At 33.2% G+C, this 21636-nt stretch overlaps 19 non-coding genes across 19 annotated transcripts; all 19 read right to left on the bottom strand.

The window, feature by feature from the left end:
- Positions 1-374: 374 nt before the first annotated feature.
- TRNAI-AAU (transfer RNA isoleucine (anticodon AAU)) lies at positions 375-448 on the bottom strand. The gene has a single exon. It is a non-coding gene; the product is annotated as a tRNA-Ile (tRNA).
- Positions 449-971: 523 nt separating this feature from the next.
- Positions 972-1045, bottom strand: TRNAI-AAU (transfer RNA isoleucine (anticodon AAU)). Its single transcript has one exon. It is a non-coding gene; the product is annotated as a tRNA-Ile (tRNA).
- A 523-nt stretch (positions 1046-1568) lies between these two features.
- On the bottom strand, positions 1569-1642 carry TRNAI-AAU (transfer RNA isoleucine (anticodon AAU)). Its single transcript has one exon. It is a non-coding gene; the product is annotated as a tRNA-Ile (tRNA).
- A 782-nt stretch (positions 1643-2424) lies between these two features.
- Positions 2425-2498, bottom strand: TRNAI-AAU (transfer RNA isoleucine (anticodon AAU)). The gene has a single exon. It is a non-coding gene; the product is annotated as a tRNA-Ile (tRNA).
- Positions 2499-4215: 1717 nt separating this feature from the next.
- Positions 4216-4289, bottom strand: TRNAI-AAU (transfer RNA isoleucine (anticodon AAU)). Its single transcript has one exon. It is a non-coding gene; the product is annotated as a tRNA-Ile (tRNA).
- A 1376-nt stretch (positions 4290-5665) lies between these two features.
- TRNAI-AAU (transfer RNA isoleucine (anticodon AAU)) lies at positions 5666-5739 on the bottom strand. Its single transcript has one exon. It is a non-coding gene; the product is annotated as a tRNA-Ile (tRNA).
- A 523-nt stretch (positions 5740-6262) lies between these two features.
- TRNAI-AAU (transfer RNA isoleucine (anticodon AAU)) lies at positions 6263-6336 on the bottom strand. Its single transcript has one exon. It is a non-coding gene; the product is annotated as a tRNA-Ile (tRNA).
- Positions 6337-6859: 523 nt separating this feature from the next.
- TRNAI-AAU (transfer RNA isoleucine (anticodon AAU)) lies at positions 6860-6933 on the bottom strand. Its single transcript has one exon. It is a non-coding gene; the product is annotated as a tRNA-Ile (tRNA).
- A 1973-nt stretch (positions 6934-8906) lies between these two features.
- Positions 8907-8980, bottom strand: TRNAI-AAU (transfer RNA isoleucine (anticodon AAU)). Its single transcript has one exon. It is a non-coding gene; the product is annotated as a tRNA-Ile (tRNA).
- Positions 8981-9503: 523 nt separating this feature from the next.
- TRNAI-AAU (transfer RNA isoleucine (anticodon AAU)) lies at positions 9504-9577 on the bottom strand. Its single transcript has one exon. It is a non-coding gene; the product is annotated as a tRNA-Ile (tRNA).
- A 523-nt stretch (positions 9578-10100) lies between these two features.
- On the bottom strand, positions 10101-10174 carry TRNAI-AAU (transfer RNA isoleucine (anticodon AAU)). The gene has a single exon. It is a non-coding gene; the product is annotated as a tRNA-Ile (tRNA).
- Positions 10175-10697: 523 nt separating this feature from the next.
- Positions 10698-10771, bottom strand: TRNAI-AAU (transfer RNA isoleucine (anticodon AAU)). The gene has a single exon. It is a non-coding gene; the product is annotated as a tRNA-Ile (tRNA).
- Positions 10772-11553: 782 nt separating this feature from the next.
- Positions 11554-11627, bottom strand: TRNAI-AAU (transfer RNA isoleucine (anticodon AAU)). The gene has a single exon. It is a non-coding gene; the product is annotated as a tRNA-Ile (tRNA).
- A 3764-nt stretch (positions 11628-15391) lies between these two features.
- TRNAI-AAU (transfer RNA isoleucine (anticodon AAU)) lies at positions 15392-15465 on the bottom strand. Its single transcript has one exon. It is a non-coding gene; the product is annotated as a tRNA-Ile (tRNA).
- Positions 15466-15988: 523 nt separating this feature from the next.
- Positions 15989-16062, bottom strand: TRNAI-AAU (transfer RNA isoleucine (anticodon AAU)). The gene has a single exon. It is a non-coding gene; the product is annotated as a tRNA-Ile (tRNA).
- A 1973-nt stretch (positions 16063-18035) lies between these two features.
- TRNAI-AAU (transfer RNA isoleucine (anticodon AAU)) lies at positions 18036-18109 on the bottom strand. Its single transcript has one exon. It is a non-coding gene; the product is annotated as a tRNA-Ile (tRNA).
- Positions 18110-18632: 523 nt separating this feature from the next.
- TRNAI-AAU (transfer RNA isoleucine (anticodon AAU)) lies at positions 18633-18706 on the bottom strand. Its single transcript has one exon. It is a non-coding gene; the product is annotated as a tRNA-Ile (tRNA).
- A 1373-nt stretch (positions 18707-20079) lies between these two features.
- Positions 20080-20153, bottom strand: TRNAI-AAU (transfer RNA isoleucine (anticodon AAU)). Its single transcript has one exon. It is a non-coding gene; the product is annotated as a tRNA-Ile (tRNA).
- A 1120-nt stretch (positions 20154-21273) lies between these two features.
- Positions 21274-21347, bottom strand: TRNAI-AAU (transfer RNA isoleucine (anticodon AAU)). The gene has a single exon. It is a non-coding gene; the product is annotated as a tRNA-Ile (tRNA).
- Between the last annotated feature and the right edge of the window lie 289 nt (positions 21348-21636).

Genomic DNA, 21636 nt, shown 5'->3' with positions numbered 1-21636 from the left:
ATACAAATGAGATTTTCATTCTTAGTGTTAAAACTTAGAACCATTAATGTATTTTCTATGTGGTTTAGCAATAAATAACAGTTTATCATCTATATTAAATTAATTCATCTACTCATTCTATCAGCTTCTGCTCAAAGGAAATATAGAGATAAACATCAGACAGAAGAAAATGCTTGTAATAAATGAGAGATTTAGTTACTTAGTGTTAGAACTTACAACCATTAATGGATGTTCAAGGCACTTTAACATTAATATATAATTCCACATCTATATCAAATTGATTCAACTAATGATTCTAGCAGCTCTTGCTCCAAAGAGATATACAGATAACAAAGAGACAGAAGAAAAAGCATCTTTTATTTAACACAGAAACTTGGCCTGTACAGGGATCGAACCTGTGACCTTGGCGTTATTAGCACCACGCTCTAACCAACTGAGCTAACAGGCCGCTGTTGGTGCTGTGCTGGGGGACAAGCATATGCAGAGCTGCTAATGTCAGTGAACCCCAGATAGTTTGAAAGCTTATTTTCAGCTGTTTACCCATAAGGTATATTTATATATTATCGACATGAAGAAACAAATATCACAAAAAAATCAATACAAATGAGATTTTCATTCTAGGTGTTAAAACTTAGAACCATTAATATATGTTCTATGTGGTTTAGCAATAAATAACAGTTCATCATCTATATTAAATTAATTCATCTACTCATTCTATCAGCTCCTGCTCAAAGGAAATATAGAGATAAACATCAGACAGAAGAAAATGCTTGTAATAAATGAGAGATTAAGTTACTTAGTGTTAGAACTTACAACCATTAATGGATGTTCAAGGCACTTTAACATTAATATATAATTCCACATCTATATCAAATTGATTCAACTAATGATTCTAGCAGCTCTTGCTCCAAAGAGATATACAGTTAACAAAGAGACACAAGAAAAAGCATCTTTTTTTTAACACAGAAACTTGGCCTGTACAGGGATCGAACCTGTGACCTTGGCGTTATTAGCACCACGCTCTAACCAACTGAGCTAACAGGCCGCTGTTCGTGCTGGGCTGGGGGACAAGCATATGAAGAATTGCTAATGTCAGTGAACCCCAGATAGTTTGAAAGCTTATTTTCAGCTGTTTACCCATAAGGTATATTTATATATTATCGACATGAAGAAACAAATATCACAAAAAAATCAATACAAATGAGATTTTCATTCTTAGTGTTAAAACTTAGAACCATTAATGTATTTTCTATGTGGTTTAGCAATAAATAACAGTTTATCATCTATATTAAATTAATTCATCTACTCATTCTATCAGCTTCTGCTCAAAGGAAATATAGAGATAAACATCAGACAGAAGAAAATGCTTGTAATAAATGAGAGATTTAGTTACTTAGTGTTAGAACTTACAACCATTAATGGATGTTCAAGGCACTTTAACATTAATATATAATTCCACATCTATATCAAATTGATTCAACTAATGATTCTAGCAGCTCTTGCTCCAAAGAGATATACAGATAACAAAGAGACAGAAGAAAAAGCATCTTTTATTTAACACAGAAACTTGGCCTGTACAGGGATCGAACCTGTGACCTTGGCGTTATTAGCACCACGCTCTAACCAACTGAGCTAACAGGCCGCTGTTCATGCTGGGCTGGGGGACAAGCATATGAAGAACTGCTAATGTCAGTGAACCCCAGATAGTTTGAAAGCTTATTTTCAGCTGTTTACCCATAAGGTATATTTATATATTATCGACATGAAGAAACAAATATCACAAAAAAATCAATACAAATGAGATTTTCATTCTTAGTGTTAAAACTTAGAACCATTAATGTATTTTCCATGTGGTTTAGCAATAAATAACAGTTCATCATCTATATTAAATTAATTCATCTACTCATTCTATCAGCTTCTGCTCAAAGGAAATATAGATTTAAACAAGATACAGAAGAAAATGCATTTATTTCAACATTAAAGCAGCGTTAAGTGTTTGCTTGGAGAGTGGTAGAAAGTATGTTCTTGGCATTTTTAACTTCATGTTCTAACAGAATCAGATAATAGGCTTACTATATTTATAGCATACTACTGAAGAAATAACAGATGATGAAGTGCTACTGATTGTTAATCCGAGATAGATGGAAATCTTATATTCAGCTGTTTACATTCATGGTGTCTTTAAGCATTATCAAAAAATCAAAACTAGACTTTCCTAAATTACTTGTAATAAATGGGAGATTAATTATTTGGTGTTAGAACTTTGAACCATTAATGGATGTTCAAGGCACTTTAACATTAATATATAATTCCACATCTATATCAAATTGATTCAACTAATCATTCTAGCAGCTCTTGCTCCAAAGAGATATACAGATAACAAAGAGACACAAGAAAAAGCATCTTTTATTGAACACAGAAACTTGGCCTGTACAGGGATCGAACCTGTGACCTTGGCGTTATTAGCACCACGCTCTAACCAACTGAGCTAACAGGCCGCCGTTCGTGCTGGGCTGGGGGACAAGCATATGAAGAATTGCTAATGTCAGTGAACCCCAGATAGTTTGAAAGCTTATTTTCAGCTGTTTACCCATAAGGTATATTTATATATTATCGACATGAAGAAACAAATATCACAAAAAAATCAATACAAATGAGATTTTCAATCTTAGTGTTAAAACTTAGAACCATTAATGTATTTTCCATGTGGTTTAGCAATAAATAACAGTTCATCATCTATATTAAATTAATTCATCTACTCATTCTATCAGCTCCTGCTCAAAGGAAATATAGAGATAAACATCAGACAGAAGAAAATGCTTGTAATAAATGAGAGATTTAGTTACTTAGTGTTAGAACTTACAACCATTAATGGATGTTCAAGGCACTTTAACATTAATATATAATTCCACATCTATATCAAATTGATTCAACTAATGATTCTAGCAGCTCTTGCTCCAAAGAGATATACAGATAACAAAGAGACAGAAGAAAAAGCTTCTTTTATTTAACACAGAAACTTGGCCTGTACAGGGATCGAACCTGTGACATTGGCGTTATTAGCACCACGCTCTAACCAACTGAGCTAACAGGCCGCCGTTCGTGCTGGGCTGGGGGACAAGCATATGAAGAATTGCTAATGTCAGTGAACCCCAGATAGTTTGAAAGCTTATTTTCAGCTGTTTACCCATAAGGTATATTTATATATTATCGACATGAAGAAACAAATATCACAAAATAATCAATACAAATGAGATTTTCATTCTTAGTGTTAAAACTTAGAACCATTAATGTATTTTCCATGTGGTTTAGCAATAAATAACAGTTCATCATCTATATTAAATTAATTCATCTACTCATTCTATCAGCTTCTGCTCAAAGGAAATATAGAGATAAACATCAGACAGAAGAAAATGCTTGTAATAAATGAGAGATTTAGTTACTTAGTGTTAGAACTTACAACCATTAATGGATGTTCAAGGCACTTTAACATTAATATATAATTCCACATCTATATCAAATTGATTCAACTAATGATTCTAGCAGCTCTTGCTCCAAAGAGATATACAGTTAACAAAGAGACACAAGAAAAAGCATCTTTTTTTTAACACAGAAACTTGGCCTGTACAGTGATCGAACCTGTGACCTTGGCGTTATTAGCACCACGCTCTAACCAACTGAGCTAACAGGCCGCCGTTCGTGCTGGCCTGGGGGACAAGCATATGAAGAATTGCTAATGTCAGTGAACCCCAGATAGTTTGAAAGCTTATTTTCAGCTGTTTACCCATAAGGTATATTTATATATTATCGACATGAAGAAACAAATATCACAAAAAAATCAATACAAATGAGATTTTCATTCTTAGTGTTAAAACTTAGAACCATTAATGTATTTTCTATGTGGTTTAGCAATAAATAACAGTTTATCATCTATATTAAATTAATTCATCTACTCATTCTATCAGCTTCTGCTCAAAGGAAATATAGAGATAAACATCAGACAGAAGAAAATGCTTGTAATAAATGAGAGATTTAGTTACTTAGTGTTAGAACTTACAACCATTAATGGATGTTCAAGGCACTTTAACATTAACATATAATTCCACATCTATATCAAATTGATTCAACTAATGATTCTAGCAGCTCTTGCTCCAAAGAGATATACAGATAACAAAGAGACAGAAGAAAAAGCATCTTTTATTTAACACAGAAACTTGGCCTGTACAGGGATCGAACCTGTGACCTTGGCGTTATTAGCACCACGCTCTAACCAACTGAGCTAACAGGCCGCCGTTCGTGCTGGGCTGGGGGACAAGCATATGAAGAATTGCTAATGTCAGTGAACCCCAGATAGTTTGAAAGCTTATTTTCAGCTGTTCACCCATAAGGTATATTTATGTATTATCGACATGAAGAAACAAATATCACAAAAAAATCAATACAAATGAGATTTTCAATCTTAGTGTTAAAACTTAGAACCATTAATGTATTTTCCATGTGGTTTAGCAATAAATAACAGTTCATCATCTATATTAAATTAATTCATCTACTCATTCTATCAGCTTCTGCTCAAAGGAAATATAGATTTAAACAAGATACAGAAGAAAATGCATCTATTTCAACATTAAAGCAGCGTTAAGTGTTTTCTTGGAGAGTGGTAGAAAGTATGTTCTTGGCATTTTTAACTTCATGTTCTAACAGAATCAGATAATAGGCTTACTATATTTATAGCATACTACTGAAGAAATAACAGATGATGAAGTGCTACTGATTGTTAACCCGAGATAGATGGAAATCTTATATTCAGCTGTTTACATTCATGGTGTCTTTAAGCATTATCAAAAAATCAAAACTAGACTTTCCTAAATTACTTGTAATAAATGGGAGATTAATTACTTAGTGTTAGAACTTTGAACCATTAATGGATGTTCAAGGCAGTTTAACATTAATATGTAATTCCACATCTATATAAAATTTATTAATCGAATCTTTCTAGCAGCTCTTGCTCCAAAGAGGTATACAGTTAACAATGAGAGATAAGAAAAAGCATTCTTTTAACTCAGACACCTGGCATGTACAGGGATCGAACCTGTGACCTTGGCATTATTAGCACCACGCTCTAACCAACTGAGCTAACAGGCCACCGTGTGCACAGTCATGGGGGACAAGCATATGAAGAATTGCTAATGTCAGTGAACCCCAGATAGTTTGAAAGCTTATTTTCAGCTGTTTACCCATAAGGTATATTTATATATTATCGACATGAAGAAACAAATATCACAAAAAAATCAATACAAATGAGATTTTCATTCTTAGTGTTAAAACTTAGAACCATTAATGTATGTTCTATGTGGTTTAGCAATAAATAACAGTTCATCATCTATATTAAATTAATTCATCTACTCATTCTATCAGCTCCTGCTCAAAGGAAATATAGAGCTAAACATCAGACAGAAGAAAATGCTTGTAATAAATGAGAGATTTAGTTACTTAGTGTTAGAACTTACAACCATTAATGGATGTTCAAGGCACTTTAACATTAATATATAATTCCACATCTATATCAAATTGATTCAACTAATGATTCTAGCAGCTCTTGCTCCAAAGAGATATACAGTTAACAAAGAGACACAAGAAAAAGCATCTTTTTTTTAACACAGAAACTTGGCCTGTACAGGGATCGAACCTGTGACCTTGGCGTTATTAGCACCACGCTCTAACCAACTGAGCTAACAGGCCGCTGTTTGTGCTGGGCTGGGGGACAAGCATATGAAGAATTGCTAATGCCAGTGAACCCCAGATAGTTTGAAAGCTTATTTTCAGCTGTTTACCCATAAGGTATATTTATATATTATCGACATGAAGAAACAAATATCACAAAAAAATCAATACAAATGAGATTTTCATTCTTAGTGTTAAAACTTAGAACCATTAATGTATGTTCTATGTGGTTTAGCAATAAATAACAGTTCATCATCTATATTAAATTAATTCATCTACTCATTCTATCAGCTCCTGCTCAAAGGAAATATAGAGATAAACATCAGACAGAAGAAAATGCTTGTAATAAATGAGAGATTTAGTTACTTAGTGTTAGAACTTACAACCATTAATGGATGTTCAAGGCACTTTAACATTAATATATAATTCCACATCTATATCAAATTGATTCAACTAATGATTCTAGCAGCTCTTGCTCCAAAGAGATATACAGTTAACAAAGAGACACAAGAAAAAGCATCTTTTTTTTAACACAGAAACTTGGCCTGTACAGGGATCGAACCTGTGACCTTGGCGTTATTAGCACCACGCTCTAACCAACTGAGCTAACAGGCCGCCGTTCGTGCTGGCCTGGGGGACAAGCATATGAAGAATTGCTAATGTCAGTGAACCCCAGATAGTTTGAAAGCTTATTTTCAGCTGTTTACCCATAAGGTATATTTATATATTATCGACATGAAGAAACAAATATCACAAAAAAATCAATACAAATGAGATTTTCATTCTTAGTGTTAAAACTTAGAACCATTAATGTATTTTCTATGTGGTTTAGCAATAAATAACAGTTTATCATCTATATTAAATTAATTCATCTACTCATTCTATCAGCTTCTGCTCAAAGGAAATATAGAGATAAACATCAGACAGAAGAAAATGCTTGTAATAAATGAGAGATTTAGTTACTTAGTGTTAGAACTTACAACCATTAATGGATGTTCAAGGCACTTTAACATTAATATATAATTCCACATCTATATCAAATTGATTCAACTAATGATTCTAGCAGCTCTTGCTCCAAAGAGATATACAGATAACAAAGAGACAGAAGAAAAAGAATCTTTTATTTAACACAGAAACTTGGCCTGTACAGGGATCGAACCTGTGACCTTGGCGTTATTAGCACCACGCTCTAACCAACTGAGCTAACAGGCCGCTGTTCGTGCTGGGCTGGGGGACAAGCATATAAAGAACTGCTAATGTCAGTGAACCCCAGATAGTTTGAAAGCTTATTTTCAGCTGTTTACCCATAAGGTATATTTATATATTATCGACATGAAGAAACAAATATCACAAAAAAATCAATACAAATGAGATTTTCATTCTTAGTGTTAAAACTTAGAACCATTAATGTATTTTCCATGTGGTTTAGCAATAAATAACAGTTCATCATCTATATTAAATTAATTCATCTACTCATTCTATCAGCTTCTGCTCAAAGGAAATATAGATTTAAACAAGATACAGAAGAAAATGCATTTATTTCAACATTAAAGCAGCGTTAAGTGTTTGCTTGGAGAGTGGTAGAAAGTATGTTCTTGGCATTTTTAACTTCATGTTCTAACAGAATCAGATAATAGGCTTACTATATTTATAGCATACTACTGAAGAAATAACAGATGATGAAGTGCTACTGATTGTTAACCCGAGATAGATGGAAATCTTATATTCAGCTGTTTACATTCATGGTGTCTTTAAGCATTATCAAAAAATCAAAACTAGACTTTCCTAAATTACTTGTAATAAATGGGAGATTAATTACTTAGTGTTAGAACTTTGAACCATTAATGGATGTTCAAGGCACTTTAACATTAATATGTAATTCCACATCTATATAAAATGTATTAATCGAATCTTTCTAGCAGCTCTTGCTCCAAAGAGGTATACAGTTAACAATGAGAGATAAGAAAAAGCATTCTTTTAACTCAGACACCTGGCATGTACAGGGATCGAACCTGTGACCTTGGCATTATTAGCACCACGCTCTAACCAACTGAGCTAACAGGCCACTGTGTGCACAGTCATGGGGGACAAGCATATGAAGAATTGCTAATGTCAGTGAACCCCAGATAGTTTGAAAGCTTATTTTCAGCTGTTTACCCATAAGGTATATTTATATATTATCGACATGAAGAAACAAATATCACAAAAAAATCAATACAAATGAGATTTTCATTCTTAGTGTTAAAACTTAGAACCATTAATGTATGTTCTATGTGGTTTAGCAATAAATAACAGTTCATCATCTATATTAAATTAATTCATCTACTCATTCTATCAGCTCCTGCTCAAAGGAAATATAGAGCTAAACATCAGACAGAAGAAAATGCTTGTAATAAATGAGAGATTTAGTTACTTAGTGTTAGAACTTACAACCATTAATGGATGTTCAAGGCACTTTAACATTAATATATAATTCCACATCTATATCAAATTGATTCAACTAATGATTCTAGCAGCTCTTGCTCCAAAGAGATATACAGTTAACAAAGAGACACAAGAAAAAGCATCTTTTTTTTAACACAGAAACTTGGCCTGTACAGGGATCGAACCTGTGACCTTGGCGTTATTAGCACCATGCTCTAACCAACTGAGCTAACAGGCCGCTGTTTGTGCTGGGCTGGGGGACAAGCATATGAAGAATTGCTAATGCCAGTGAACCCCAGATAGTTTGAAAGCTTATTTTCAGCTGTTTACCCATAAGGTATATTTATATATTATCGACATGAAGAAACAAATATCACAAAAAAATCAATACAAATGAGATTTTCATTCTTAGTGTTAAAACTTAGAACCATTAATGTATGTTCTATGTGGTTTAGCAATAAATAACAGTTCATCATCTATATTAAATTAATTCATCTACTCATTCTATCAGCTCCTGCTCAAAGGAAATATAGAGATAAACATCAGACAGAAGAAAATGCTTGTAATAAATGAGAGATTTAGTTACTTAGTGTTAGAACTTACAACCATTAATGGATGTTCAAGGCACTTTAACATTAATATATAATTCCACATCTATATCAAATTGATTCAACTAATGATTCTAGCAGCTCTTGCTCCAAAGAGATATACAGTTAACAAAGAGACACAAGAAAAAGCATCTTTTTTTTAACACAGAAACTTGGCCTGTACAGGGATCGAACCTGTGACCTTGGCGTTATTAGCACCACGCTCTAACCAACTGAGCTAACAGGCCGCCGTTCGTGCTGGCCTGGGGGACAAGCATATGAAGAATTGCTAATGTCAGTGAACCCCAGATAGTTTGAAAGCTTATTTTCAGCTGTTTACCCATAAGGTATATTTATATATTATCGACATGAAGAAACAAATATCACAAAAAAATCAATACAAATGAGATTTTCATTCTTAGTGTTAAAACTTAGAACCATTAATGTATTTTCTATGTGGTTTAGCAATAAATAACAGTTTATCATCTATATTAAATTAATTCATCTACTCATTCTATCAGCTTCTGCTCAAAGGAAATATAGAGATAAACATCAGACAGAAGAAAATGCTTGTAATAAATGAGAGATTTAGTTACTTAGTGTTAGAACTTACAACCATTAATGGATGTTCAAGGCACTTTAACATTAATATATAATTCCACATCTATATCAAATTGATTCAACTAATGATTCTAGCAGCTCTTGCTCCAAAGAGATATACAGATAAAAAAGAGACAGAAGAAAAAGCATCTTTTATTTAACACAGAAACTTGGCCTGTACAGGGATCGAACCTGTGACCTTGGCGTTATTAGCACCACGCTCTAACCAACTGAGCTAACAGGCCGCTGTTCATGCTGGGCTGGGGGACAAGCATATGAAGAATTGGTAATGTCAGTGAACCCCAGATAGTTTGAAAGCTTATTTTCAGCTGTTTACCCATAAGGTATATTTATATATTATCGACATGAAGAAACAAATATCACAAAAAAATCAATACAAATGAGATTTTCATTCTTAGTGTTAAAACTTAGAACCATTAATGTATGTTCTATGTGGTTTAGCAATAAATAACAGTTCATTATCTATATTAAATTAATTCATCTACTCATTCTATCAGCTCCTGCTCAAAGGAAATATAGAGATAAACATCAGACAGAAGAAAATGCTTGTAATAAATGAGAGATTTAGTTACTTAGTGTTAGAACTTACAACCATTAATGGATGTTCAAGGCACTTTAACATTAATATATAATTCCACATCTATATCAAATTGATTCAACTAATGATTCTAGCAGCTCTTGCTCCAAAGAGATATACAGTTAACAAAGAGACACAAGAAAAAGCATCTTTTTTTTAACACAGAAACTTGGCCTGTACAGGGATCGAACCTGTGACCTTGGCGTTATTAGCACCACGCTCTAACCAACTGAGCTAACAGGCCGCCGTTCGTGCTGGGCTGGGGGACAAGCATATGAAGAATTGCTAATGTCAGTGAACCCCAGATAGTTTGAAAGCTTATTTTCAGCTGTTTACCCATAAGGTATATTTATATATTATCGACATGAAGAAACAAATATCACAAAAAAATCAATACAAATGAGATTTTCATTCTTAGTGTTAAAACTTAGAACCATTAATGTATTTTCTATGTGGTTTAGCAATAAATAACAGTTTATCATCTATATTAAATTAATTCATCTACTCATTCTATCAGCTTCTGCTCAAAGGAAATATAGAGATAAACATCAGACAGAAGAAAATGCTTGTAATAAATGAGAGATTTAGTTACTTAGTGTTAGAACTTACAACCATTAATGGATGTTCAAGGCACTTTAACATTAATATATAATTCCACATCTATATCAAATTGATTCAACTAATGATTCTAGCAGCTCTTGCTCCAAAGAGATATACAGATAACAAAGAGACAGAAGAAAAAGCATCTTTTATTTAACACAGAAACTTGGCCTGTACAGGGATCGAACCTGTGACCTTGGCGTTATTAGCACCACGCTCTAACCAACTGAGCTAACAGGCCGCTGTTCATGCTGGGCTGGGGGACAAGCATATGAAGAACTGCTAATGTCAGTGAACCCCAGATAGTTTGAAAGCTTATTTTCAGCTGTTTACCCATAAGGTATATTTATATATTATCGACATGAAGAAACAAATATCACAAAAAAATCAATACAAATGAGATTTTCATTCTTAGTGTTAAAACTTAGAACCATTAATGTATTTTCCATGTGGTTTAGCAATAAATAACAGTTCATCATCTATATTAAATTAATTCATCTACTCATTCTATCAGCTTCTGCTCAAAGGAAATATAGATTTAAACAAGATACAGAAGAAAATGCATTTATTTCAACATTAAAGCAGCGTTAAGTGTTTGCTTGGAGAGTGGTAGAAAGTATGTTCTTGGCATTTTTAACTTCATGTTCTAACAGAATCAGATAATAGGCTTACTATATTTATAGCATACTACTGAAGAAATAACAGATGATGAAGTGCTACTGATTGTTAATCCGAGATAGATGGAAATCTTATATTCAGCTGTTTACATTCATGGTGTCTTTAAGCATTATCAAAAAATCAAAACTAGACTTTCCTAAATTACTTGTAATAAATGGGAGATTAATTATTTGGTGTTAGAACTTTGAACCATTAATGGATGTTCAAGGCACTTTAACATTAATATATAATTCCACATCTATATCAAATTGATTCAACTAATCATTCTAGCAGCTCTTGCTCCAAAGAGATATACAGATAACAAAGAGACACAAGAAAAAGCATCTTTTATTGAACACAGAAACTTGGCCTGTACAGGGATCGAACCTGTGACCTTGGCGTTATTAGCACCACGCTCTAACCAACTGAGCTAACAGGCCGCCGTTCGTGCTGGGCTGGGGGACAAGCATATGAAGAATTGCTAATGTCAGTGAACCCCAGATAGTTTGAAAGCTTATTTTCAGCTGTTTACCCATAAGGTATATTTATATATTATCGACATGAAGAAACAAATATCACAAAAAAATCAATACAAATGAGATTTTCAATCTTAGTGTTAAAACTTAGAACCATTAATGTATTTTCCATGTGGTTTAGCAATAAATAACAGTTCATCATCTATATTAAATTAATTCATCTACTCATTCTATCAGCTCCTGCTCAAAGGAAATATAGAGATAAACATCAGACAGAAGAAAATGCTTGTAATAAATGAGAGATTTAGTTACTTAGTGTTAGAACTTACAACCATTAATGGATGTTCAAGGCACTTTAACATTAATATATAATTCCACATCTATATCAAATTGATTCAACTAATGATTCTAGCAGCTCTTGCTCCAAAGAGATATACAGATAACAAAGAGACAGAAGAAAAAGCTTCTTTTATTTAACACAGAAACTTGGCCTGTACAGGGATCGAACCTGTGACATTGGCGTTATTAGCACCACGCTCTAACCAACTGAGCTAACAGGCCGCCGTTCGTGCTGGGCTGGGGGACAAGCATATGAAGAATTGCTAATGTCAGTGAACCCCAGATAGTTTGAAAGCTTATTTTCAGCTGTTTACCCATAAGGTATATTTATATATTATCGACATGAAGAAACAAATATCACAAAATAATCAATACAAATGAGATTTTCATTCTTAGTGTTAAAACTTAGAACCATTAATGTATTTTCCATGTGGTTTAGCAATAAATAACAGTTCATCATCTATATTAAATTAATTCATCTACTCATTCTATCAGCTTCTGCTCAAAGGAAATATAGAGATAAACATCAGACAGAAGAAAATGCTTGTAATAAATGAGAGATTTAGTTACTTAGTGTTAGAACTTACAACCATTAATGGATGTTCAAGGCACTTTAACATTAATATATAATTCCACATCTATATCAAATTGATTCAACTAATGATTCTAGCAGCTCTTGCTCCAAAGAGATATACAGTTAACAAAGAGACACAAGAAAAAGCATCTTTTTTTTAACACAGAAACTTGGCCTGTACAGTGATCGAACCTGTGACCTTGGCGTTATTAGCACCACGCTCTAACCAACTGAGCTAACAGGCCGCTGTTCGTGCTGGGCTGGGGGACAAGCATATGAAGAACTGCTAATGTCAGTGAACCCCAGATAGTTTGAAAGCTTATTTTCAGCTGTTTACCCATAAGGTATATTTATATATTATCGACATGAAGAAACAAATATCACAAAAAAATCAATACAAATGAGATTTTCATTCTTAGTGTTAAAACTTAGAACCATTAATGTATTTTCCATGTGGTTTAGCAATAAATAACAGTTCATCATCTATATTAAATTAATTCATCTACTCATTCTATCAGCTTCTGCTCAAAGGAAATATAGATTTAAACAAGATACAGAAGAAAATGCATTTATTTCAACATTAAAGCAGCGTTAAGTGTTTGCTTGGAGAGTGGTAGAAAGTATGTTCTTGGCATTTTTAACTTCATGTTCTAACAGAATCAGATAATAGGCTTACTATATTTATAGCATACTACTGAAGAAATAACAGATGATGAAGTGCTACTGATTGTTAACCCGAGATAGATGGAAATCTTATATTCAGCTGTTTACATTCATGGTGTCTTTAAGCATTATCAAAAAATCAAAACTAGACTTTCCTAAATTACTTGTAATAAATGGGAGATTAATTACTTAGTGTTAGAACTTTGAACCATTAATGGATGTTCAAGGCACTTTAACATTAATATGTAATTCCACATCTATATAAAATGTATTAATCGAATCTTTCTAGCAGCTCTTGCTCCAAAGAGGTATACAGTTAACAATGAGAGATAAGAAAAAGCATTCTTTTAACTCAGACACCTGGCATGTACAGGGATCGAACCTGTGACCTTGGCATTATTAGCACCACGCTCTAACCAACTGAGCTAACAGGCCACTGTGTGCACAGTCATGGGGGACAAGCATATGAAGAATTGCTAATGTCAGTGAACCCCAGATAGTTTGAAAGCTTATTTTCAGCTGTTTACCCATAAGGTATATTTATATATTATCGACATGAAGAAACAAATATCACAAAAAAATCAATACAAATGAGATTTTCATTCTTAGTGTTAAAACTTAGAACCATTAATGTATGTTCTATGTGGTTTAGCAATAAATAACAGTTCATCATCTATATTAAATTAATTCATCTACTCATTCTATCAGCTCCTGCTCAAAGGAAATATAGAGCTAAACATCAGACAGAAGAAAATGCTTGTAATAAATGAGAGATTTAGTTACTTAGTGTTAGAACTTACAACCATTAATGGATGTTCAAGGCACTTTAACATTAATATATAATTCCACATCTATATCAAATTGATTCAACTAATGATTCTAGCAGCTCTTGCTCCAAAGAGATATACAGTTAACAAAGAGACACAAGAAAAAGCATCTTTTTTTTAACACAGAAACTTGGCCTGTACAGGGATCGAACCTGTGACCTTGGCGTTATTAGCACCATGCTCTAACCAACTGAGCTAACAGGCCGCTGTTTGTGCTGGGCTGGGGGACAAGCATATGAAGAATTGCTAATGCCAGTGAACCCCAGATAGTTTGAAAGCTTATTTTCAGCTGTTTACCCATAAGGTATATTTATATATTATCGACATGAAGAAACAAATATCACAAAAAAATCAATACAAATGAGATTTTCATTCTTAGTGTTAAAACTTAGAACCATTAATGTATTTTCCATGTGGTTTAGCAATAAATAACAGTTCATCATCTATATTAAATTAATTCATCTACTCATTCTATCAGCTTCTGCTCAAAGGAAATATAGAGCTAAACATCAGACAGAAGAAAATGCTTGTAATAAATGAGAGATTTAGTTACTTAGTGTTAGAACTTACAACCATTAATGGATGTTCAAGGCACTTTAACATTAATATATAATTCCACATCTATATCAAATTGATTCAACTAATGATTCTAGCAGCTCTTGCTCCAAAGAGATATACAGTTAACAAAGAGACACAAGAAAAAGCATCTTTTTTTTAACACAGAAACTTGGCCTGTACAGGGATCGAACCTGTGACCTTGGCGTTATTAGCACCATGCTCTAACCAACTGAGCTAACAGGCCGCTGTTTGTGCTGGGCTGGGGGACAAGCATATGAAGAATTGCTAATGCCAGTGAACCCCAGATAGTTTGAAAGCTTATTTTCAGCTGTTTACCCATAAGGTATATTTATATATTATCGACATGAAGAAACAAATATCACAAAAAAATCAATACAAATGAGATTTTCATTCTTAGTGTTAAAACTTAGAACCATTAATGTATGTTCTATGTGGTTTAGCAATAAATAACAGTTCATCATCTATATTAAATTAATTCATCTACTCATTCTATCAGCTCCTGCTCAAAGGAAATATAGAGATAAACATCAGACAGAAGAAAATGCTTGTAATAAATGAGAGATTTAGTTACTTAGTGTTAGAACTTACAACCATTAATGGATGTTCAAGGCACTTTAACATTAATATATAATTCCACATCTATATCAAATTGATTCAACTAATGATTCTAGCAGCTCTTGCTCCAAAGAGATATACAGTTAACAAAGAGACACAAGAAAAAGCATCTTTTTTTTAACACAGAAACTTGGCCTGTACAGGGATCGAACCTGTGACCTTGGCGTTATTAGCACCACGCTCTAACCAACTGAGCTAACAGGCCGCCGTTCGTGCTGGCCTGGGGGACAAGCATATGAAGAATTGCTAATGTCAGTGAACCCCAGATAGTTTGAAAGCTTATTTTCAGCTGTTTACCCATAAGGTATATTTATATATTATCGACATGAAGAAACAAATATCACAAAAAAATCAATACAAATGAGATTTTCATTCTTAGTGTTAAAACTTAGAACCATTAATGTATTTTCTATGTGGTTTAGCAATAAATAACAGTTTATCATCTATATTAAATTAATTCATCTACTCATTCTATCAGCTTCTGCTCAAAGGAAATATAGAGATAAACATCAGACAGAAGAAAATGATTGTAATAAATGAGAGATTTAGTTACTTAGTGTTAGAACTTACAACCATTAATGGATGTTCAAGGCACTTTAACATTAATATATAATTCCACATCTATATCAAATTGATTCAACTAATGATTCTAGCAGCTCTTGCTCCAAAGAGATATACAGATAACAAAGAGACAGAAGAAAAAGAATCTTTTATTTAACACAGAAACTTGGCCTGTACAGGGATCGAACCTGTGACCTTGGCGTTATTAGCACCACGCTCTAACCAACTGAGCTAACAGGCCGCTGTTCATGCTGGGCTGGGGGACAAGCATATGAAGAATTGGTAATGTCAGTGAACCCCAGATAGTTTGAAAGCTTATTTTCAGCTGTTTACCCATAAGGTATATTTATATATTATCGACATGAAGAAACAAATATCACAAAAAAATCAATACAAATGAGATTTTCATTCTTAGTGTTAAAACTTAGAACCATTAATGTATTTTCCATGTGGTTTAGCAATAAATAACAGTTCATCATCTATATTAAATTAATTCATCTACTCATTCTATCAGCTTCTGCTCAAAGGAAATATAGATTTAAACAAGATACAGAAGAAAATGCATTTATTTCAACATTAAAGCAGCGTTAAGTGTTTGCTTGGAGAGTGGTAGAAAGTATGTTCTTGGCATTTTTAACTTCATGTTCTAACAGAATCAGATAATAGGCTTACTATATTTATAGCATACTACTGAAGAAATAACAGATGATGAAGTGCTACTGATTGTTAACCCGAGATAGATGGAAATCTTATATTCAGCTGTTTACATTCATGGTGTCTTTAAGCATTATCAAAAAATCAAAACTAGACTTTCCTAAATTACTTGTAATAAATGGGAGATTAATTACTTAGTGTTAGAACTTTGAACCATTAATGGATGTTCAAGGCACTTTAACATTAATATGTAATTCCACATCTATATAAAATGTATTAATCGAATCTTTCTAGCAGCTCTTGCTCCAAAGAGGTATACAGTTAACAATGAGAGATAAGAAAAAGCATTCTTTTAACTCAGACACCTGGCATGTACAGGGATCGAACCTGTGACCTTGGCATTATTAGCACCATGCTCTAACCAACTGAGCTAACAGGCCACTGTGTGCACAGTCATGGGGGACAAGCATATGAAGAATTGCTAATGTCAGTGAACCCCAGATAGTTTGAAAGCTTATTTTCAGCTGTTTACCCATAAGGTATATTTATATATTATCGACATGAAGAAAAAAATATCACAAAAAAATCAATACAAATGAGATTTTCATTCTTAGTGTTAAAACTTAGAACCATTAATGTATGTTCTATGTGGTTTAGCAATAAATAACAGTTCATCATCTATATTAAATTAATTCATCTACTGATTCTATCAGCTCCTGCTCAAAGGAAATATAGAGCTAAACATCAGACAGAAGAAAATGCTTGTAATAAATGAGAGATTTAGTTACTTAGTGTTAGAACTTACAACCATTAATGGATGTTCAAGGCACTTTAACATTAATATATAATTCCACATCTATATCAAATTGATTCAACTAATGATTTAAGCAGCTCTTGCTCCAAAGAGATATACAGTTAACAAAGAGACACAAGAAAAAGCATCTTTTTTTTAACACAGAAACTTGGCCTGTACAGGGATCGAACCTGTGACCTTGGCGTTATTAGCACCATGCTCTAACCAACTGAGCTAACAGGCCGCTGTTTGTGCTGGGCTGGGGGACAAGCATATGAAGAATTGCTAATGCCAGTGAACCCCAGATAGTTTGAAAGCTTATTTTCAGCTGTTTACCCATAAGGTATATTTATATATTATCGACATGAAGAAACAAATATCACAAAAAAATCAATACAAATGAGATTTTCATTCTTAGTGTTAAAACTTAGAACCATTAATGTATGTTCTATGTGGTTTAGCAATAAATAACAGTTCATCATCTATATTAAATTAATTCATCTACTCATTCTATCAGCTCCTGCTCAAAGGAAATATAGAGATAAACATCAGACAGAAGAAAATGCTTGTAATAAATGAGAGATTTAGTTACTTAGTGTTAGAACTTACAACCATTAATGGATGTTCAAGGCACTTTAACATTAATATATAATTCCACATCTATATCAAATTGATTCAACTAATGATTCTAGCAGCTCTTGCTCCAAAGAGATATACAGTTAACAAAGAGACACAAGAAAAAGCATCTTTTTTTTAACACAGAAACTTGGCCTGTACAGGGATCGAACCTGTGACCTTGGCGTTATTAGCACCACGCTCTAACCAACTGAGCTAACAGGCCGCCGTTCGTGCTGGCCTGGGGGACAAGCATATGAAGAATTGCTAATGTCAGTGAACCCCAGATAGTTTGAAAGCTTATTTTCAGCTGTTTACCCATAAGGTATATTTATATATTATCGACATGAAGAAACAAATATCACAAAAAAATCAATACAAATGAGATTTTCATTCTTAGTGTTAAAACTTAGAACCATTAATGTATTTTCTATGTGGTTTAGCAATAAATAACAGTTTATCATCTATATTAAATTAATTCATCTACTCATTCTATCAGCTTCTGCTCAAAGGAAATATAGAGATAAACATCAGACAGAAGAAAATGCTTGTAATAAATGAGAGATTTAGTTACTTAGTGTTAGAACTTACAACCATTAATGGATGTTCAAGGCACTTTAACATTAATATATAATTCCACATCTATATCAAATTGATTCAACTAATGATTCTAGCAGCTCTTGCTCCAAAGAGATATACAGATAACAAAGAGACAGAAGAAAAAGCATCTTTTATTTAACACAGAAACTTGGCCTGTACAGGGATCGAACCTGTGACCTTGGCGTTATTAGCACCACGCTCTAACCAACTGAGCTAACAGGCCGCTGTTCATGCTGGGCTGGGGGACAAGCATATGAAGAATTGGTAATGTCAGTGAACCCCAGATAGTTTGAAAGCTTATTTTCAGCTGTTTACCCATAAGGTATATTTATATATTATCGACATGAAGAAACAAATATCACAAAAAAATCAATACAAATGAGATTTTCATTCTTAGTGTTAAAACTTAGAACCATTAATGTATTTTCCATGTGGTTTAGCAATAAATAACAGTTCATCATCTATATTAAATTAATTCATCTACTCATTCTATCAGCTTCTGCTCAAAGGAAATATAGATTTAAACAAGATACAGAAGAAAATGCATTTATTTCAACATTAAAGCAGCGTTAAGTGTTTGCTTGGAGAGTGGTAGAAAGTATGTTCTTGGCATTTTTAACTTCATGTTCTAACAGAATCAGATAATAGGCTTACTATATTTATAGCATACTACTGAAGAAATAACAGATGATGAAGTGCTACTGATTGTTAACCCGAGATAGATGGAAATCTTATATTCAGCTGTTTACATTCATGGTGTCTTTAAGCATTATCAAAAAATCAAAACTAGACTTTCCTAAATTACTTGTAATAAATGGGAGATTAATTACTTAGTGTTAGAACTTTGAACCATTAATGGATGTTCAAGGCACTTTAACATTAATATATAATTCCACATCTATATCAAATTGATTCAACTAATCATTCTAGCAGCTCTTGCTCCAAAGAGATATACAGATAACAAAGAGACACAAGAAAAAGCATCTTTTATTGACCACAGAAACTTGGCCTGTACAGGGATCGAACCTGTGACCTTGGCGTTATTGGCACCACGCTCTAACCAACTGAGCTAACAGGCCGCCGTTCGTGCTGGGCTGGGGGACACGCATATGAAGAATTGCTAATGTCAGTGAACCCCAGATAGTTTGAAAGCTTATTTTCAGCTGTTTACCCATAAGGTATATTTATATATTATCGACATGAAGAAACAAATATCACAAAAAAATCAATACAAATGAGATTTTCAATCTTAGTGTTAAAACTTAGAACCATTAATGTATTTTCCATGTGGTTTAGCAATACATAACAGTTCATCATCTATATTAAATTAATTCATCTACTCATTCTATCAGCTCCTGCTCAAAGGAAATATAGAGATAAACATCAGACAGAAGAAAATGCTTGTAATAAATGAGAGATTTAGTTACTTAGTGTTAGAACTTACAACCATTAATGGATGTTCAAGGCACTTTAACATTAATATATAATTCCACATCTATATCAAATTGATTCAACTACTAGCAGCTCTTGCTCCAAAGAGATATACAGTTAACAAAGAGACACAAGAAAAAGCATCTTTTTTTTAACACAGAAACTTGGCCTGTACAGGGATCGAACCTGTGACCTTGGCGTTATTAGCACCACGCTCTAACCAACTGAGCTAACAGGCCGCCGTTCGTGCTGTGCTGGGGGACACGCATATGCAGAACTGCTAATGTCAGTGAACCCCAGATAGTTTGAAAGCTTATTTTCAGCTGTTTACCCATAAGGTATATTTATATATTATCGACATGAAGAAACAAATATCACAAAAAAATCAATACAAATGAGATTTTCATTCTTAGTGTTAAAACTTAGAACCATTAATGTATGTTCTATGTGGTTTAGCAATAAATAACAGTTCATCATCTATATTAAATTAATTCATCTACTCATTCTATCAGCTCCTGCTCAAAGGAAATATAGAGATAAACATCAGACAGAAGAAAATGCTTGTAATAAATGAGAGATTTAGTTACTTAGTGTTAGAACTTACAACCATTAATGGAAGTTCAAGGCACTTTAACATTAATATATAATTCCACATCTATATCAAATTGATTCAACTAATGATTCTAGCAGCTCTTGCTCCAAAGAGATATACAGTTAACAAAGAGACACAAGAAAAAGCATCTTTTTTTTAACACAGAAACTTGGCCTGTACAGGGATCGAACCTGTGACCTTGGCGTTATTAACACCACGCTCTAACCAACTGAGCTAACAGGCCGCCGTTCGTGCTGGGCTGGGGGACAAGCATATGAAGAATTGCTAATGTCAGTGAACCCCAGATAGTTTGAAAGCTTATTTTCAGCTGTTTACCCATAAGGTATATTTATATATTATCGACATGAAGAAACAAATATCACAAAAAAATCAATACAAATGAGATTTTCATTCTTAGTGTTAAAACTTAGAACCATTAATGTATTTTCTATGTGGTTTAGCAATAAATAACAGTTTATCATCTATATTAAATTAATTCATCTACTCATTCTATCAGCTTCTGCTCAAAGGAAATATAGAGATAAACATCAGACAGAAGGAAATGCTTGTAATAAATGAGAGATTTAGTTACTTAGTGTTAGAACTTACAACCATTAATGGATGTTCAAGGCACTTTAACATTAATATATAATTCCACATCTATATCAAATTGATTCAACTAATGATTCTAGCAGCTCTTGCTCCAAAGAGATATACAGATAACAAAGAGACAGAAGAAAAAGCATCTTTTATTTAACACAGAAACTTGGCCTGTACAGGGATCGAACCTGTGACCTTGGCGTTATTAGCACCACGCTCTAACCAACTGAGCTAACAGGCCGCCGTTCGTGCTGGGCTGGGGGACAAGCATATGAAGAATTGCTAATGTCAGTGAACCCCAGATAGTTTGAAAGCTTATTTTCAGCTGTTTACCCATAAGGTATATTTATATATTATCGACATGAAGAAACAAATATCACAAAAAAATCAATACAAATGAGATTTTCATTCTTAGTGTTAAAACTTAGAACCATTAATGTATTTTCTATGTGGTTTAGCAATAAATAACAGTTTATCATCTATATTAAATTAATTCATCTACTCATTCTATCAGCTTCTGCTCAAAGGAA

This window comes from Triturus cristatus, chromosome 5_1, assembly GCF_964204655.1.
Source record: "Triturus cristatus chromosome 5_1, aTriCri1.1, whole genome shotgun sequence".
NCBI lineage: Eukaryota > Metazoa > Chordata > Amphibia > Caudata > Salamandridae > Triturus > Triturus cristatus.
This window is presented reverse-complemented; position numbering and strand designations above follow the sequence as displayed.